Genomic DNA, 3,843 nt, shown 5'->3' on the forward strand with positions numbered 1-3,843 from the left:
AAAAAAAAAAAAACAAAAAACCTTTAGGAGATTGGCAAGCTCTAGCAGACAAAATTGTTATTTCAAAATGGTTTTAACTTGGCTTAACTTTATTTTTACCAGAAGAAAGGGTATCAGCTAGAAGGTCATTCTGATAGTGATCCCTACATTCTTCTGTCCCCCGGTTTCCCAGGGTGTAATTTCCCAGCTAAAATCCTCCAAGGAAACCAGTAGAAAAGTGGCTCCAGTGCCCAGGAGGATCTGACGTCCCAGAGAGATTTTCTACCTAAGGAGCAGGGGCAGGGAGTTTACTGCCCACCTGGCAGTGATGTCCAGGGCTCCTCTGGAGATGATACTGCAAGAGGGCGGTGACGTAGCGGGTGGGCCCCAAGAAGCAGTTTGGGGTGCAGTTCAGGAGGCGGGTGTTTTCTTTTAGGGTTTAGGATACTAATAGGTTGGAAGCTGATGCTCCCATGTAGGTGACAAAGGAGAGGAACATGCTTGTCCTGTTCAATCTGGGACCCTCAGGGTCAAGACTGGGCGTGTGAGTTACTCAATACACACTTGTCGAATGAACGGATGAGACCTTTGAGCTGCCCGGAACTGGGGATTATACACTCGGTGCCCATCTGGGTCGGGTGCTAAGTGGTGGGGGGTTGGGCATAGGCGGAAGAGCAGGGTGGGGCCGTGCCGCCTACGGGCAGCTGCCATGACCATTACCACCACCTCAACCACAGACCTGTGTTGGCTACTAACCATGTGCCAGGTGCTGTTCTGAGTGCTCCCCTTGGGTCTCATTTAAGCGTAAGCGTTCACACAGGTAGGACGTCTATCTGAAGCAAGTCAAATCGTGGAATAAATGCCTTGAAAGATGGGCTTCCCTCACTTGGTTCTTCTTTCTCCCTCTCTGCTGATTTCTAAACTCCAGCCCTGTTCTCCCCTTTGAGGGAGTTACTGGTCTCCGGCACAGAGGGACGCCCTCCCTTCTGCCCCACTTCCCGTTGTGCCTTGGGTATTGTGCAGAATCCTCCTCCTCACTCTTCTCCACTTGGCAGGCTCTCCCCCCAATCAGGCTTTCTCACGGCGGCCCCCCTCTGCGAATGGGCCCTTCCTGCCCCCAGAAGGGAGCCAGGTCAACCTGAATGTTACATTCTTGGGAAGAACTGAGATTTTGGATTTCAAATATCAAGCAATTTAAAGCAGATTTTGAAAAGGTTTTATTTAATTTTTTAAACTGATTTTTGAGAGAGAGAGAGAGAGAAGGGAGCATGGGAGGGGCAGAGAGAGAGGGAGAGAGAGAGAATCCCAAGCAGGCTCTGCTGTTAGCACTGAGTCCCACGTGAGGCTTGAACTCATGAATAATGAGATCATGACCTGAGCTAAACCCAAAAGTTGATCGCTTAACCCACACAGCCACCCAGGCACCCCTATATCAAAGCAATTGTTTCTTCAAGTAGCGTAGTGACTCTTTGGCAAACAAAACCACTTTGTGACGATAGTGGGGCTTTTCCTGGCTCATAAGAGGCATGTATTAAGTCTTATGAAATCTGAAAGGATTATTTTCACATATAAAAACAACATTCACAAAGTAGTACTCTTGAGAATATCCCAAATCCTTAGGACAATCTAAATGTTCTTAATCTATGGAAACAAGGTCTTTTTCAGTAAAAGAAGTTCAATAGGAAACAGAAGATCTACTTAACGGAATAGTCAAGTGCCTTCTTGGGGATGAACGTGAGAGCATCCACTCAAGGCCGCCGGAGGAGGGGCGATGCAGCCGGGATGAATCTTCTTTCATTTGCTTTTGGATGACTGCTTTCCGTCTTCGTTCTTCAGGAGAGCCCATAAGTAGTGAGCACTTTCATCGAGCCGTCAGTGTGAATGACGAAGAACTGCTGGTTCGAATACTTCAGGGAGGGTGAGAGAAATCTGCCTTAAACATTAAAAAAATTTTTTAATGCCCAGCAAGCGCACAAACACACTTATTTCCCCCAAACTTCCCATGCCTTTGAAATTGCTCCAAAATTGATCTCCGATGACTGGTGTGAGTCAGCATAGTTAATAAAGATGACCTTTAAGCACCGTGTAAATCCTCTATTTGGTAGATATCAAATGAAAATTGAAGATGAAAATTAGGAGTCTGGGTGTCCTATTTTCTTTCCAGAAATAATTTGAGACTCTGGCTCCTATGCCATAGCATTTAGGCACCTTTCACCCCAAAGTGCCCATATTTATCTTATTCCTGATGAAATTGAGCAATCATTAAATCAGCCGTTTTTTATTCAAAAGGTGGGTAAAAACACTTGAAGTAGGAAATACAGTGGCTACTGATGGAATATTTGAGGCCACCTCCTAATGAAAAGTGGACAATGTTACTTAGATTCTTTTTGAATATCAGTAATTCGGAGTACGTTAGAAGACAGGTCATTTGTGAGTAGGGCTCTTAATTTGGGGAAGAGAAGTGTCCCACAAAAAGCCAAGGCTCCTAAGCTGGTATTTAAGAGCTCTGCTTTCTTCCTCCAAGGGCAGCGTTTCTTGTCCATTGGGTGAGATGGGAATTGAGGGGGGGATGCGGGTCTCCCCCAGTCTAGGCTCGTGGTAGAGCAGCGCCTGCACCAAAGACACCGGGTCCCCTGCCACAGGAGGGGGTGGCACTCTTCACAGAGTCTTCTACCTGACGGCATCATGGTTCTGAGTGGAAGGGAGGGCTTAGTTTAAGTGGAATTACAACAATTTTCTCTCCTCGTGCATTTGAATCCTTTAAAAATATTAGGCAGGGCAGTGTAAGACCACAGAAAATGGTCCAAAAGAAACTGGAATTTTTGGGAAAATGAATCATTGTAGCCACATGTGCCACCCCACAGGTGACATCAGCTGTGAATCTCCAGGGAGCCACGCCGAGCATGTTAATCTCTCTTCTCTGTGTTTTTCCCCAAGAAATATTAAGGTTGATGTTCCCAATAAGTTTGGCTTTACCGCCCTGATGGTCGCTGCCCAGAAAGGATACACCGGGTGAGGCTCCTCCTTTCGGATCTCTGAGTGGTTGAACCTTTCCCTCCCCCACCCCGGAAGGCTGCGGTCAGAGCCTGGGTGGGGAGGGAATGGGTGTGTGGGAGCCTTACTTCTCTCTTTCCAAAACTGTACCATGTAAGGGCTGAACAAACACTGTCTTTTGGTTTTTTTTAATGTTTATTTTTGAGAGACCGAGAATGTATGATGGAGTGAGTGGGGGAGGGGTGGAGAGAGAGAGATGGAGACAGAGCATATGAAACAGGCTCTGTGCTGACAGCAGAGTCCACTGCGGGGCTCGAACTCACGAAGGAACCGTGAGATCATGACCTGAGCCGAGGTCAGTTGCTCAACCGACTGAGCCACCCAGGCGCCCCTCAGCTGTCTTAATCATGAAGCTCTATGACATGCAGGAAATCATGTAAAAATGTATAAATCACATGGTGAGGTAGAGAGGTAGCCACTTAATTGTATTTTGTGATACTTTTTATCTGTCCCAGGAAAACCGGTTATTGGAATTTGAATTTCTTTAGAAAAAAATTAAAGGGGAAGGGAAATTGATTCTGGAAAATAGACTTCCCTGGTAGGTTGCTAAGATATAATTTTCACTGACACACCCCATTATCTCTATGCCACACAGAAGCATAAATACGAATAGCTTATTTTTCAATCATATTTATATTTAACCACTTAAGTGCCATTTTGAAAAACAGACCTATATTTTATTAAATGCTGCCATTTGAAAATCTATTTAAAAGACTCATTAAAGTGACAGTAGAATAGTATGATAGTACAATGTGTTTCCTGTGGTATAGTTTGTTTTCAATGAATAATTCATATGAGTGATAAACCCCA

The 3,843-nt window shown here is 45.3% G+C and overlaps 1 protein-coding gene across 1 annotated transcript in view; it reads left to right on the plus strand.

Annotated features, from left to right (window-relative positions):
- Positions 1 to 3,843, plus strand: part of FANK1 (fibronectin type III and ankyrin repeat domains 1) — a 102,673-nt gene that overhangs the window by 89,315 nt on the left and 9,515 nt on the right. The window lies entirely within an intron of this gene.

The sequence above is a fragment of the Crocuta crocuta genome, unplaced genomic scaffold, assembly GCF_008692635.1.
Source record: "Crocuta crocuta isolate KB4526 unplaced genomic scaffold, BGI_CrCroc_1.0 scaffold466, whole genome shotgun sequence".
In the NCBI taxonomy this organism is placed as follows: domain Eukaryota; kingdom Metazoa; phylum Chordata; class Mammalia; order Carnivora; family Hyaenidae; genus Crocuta; species Crocuta crocuta.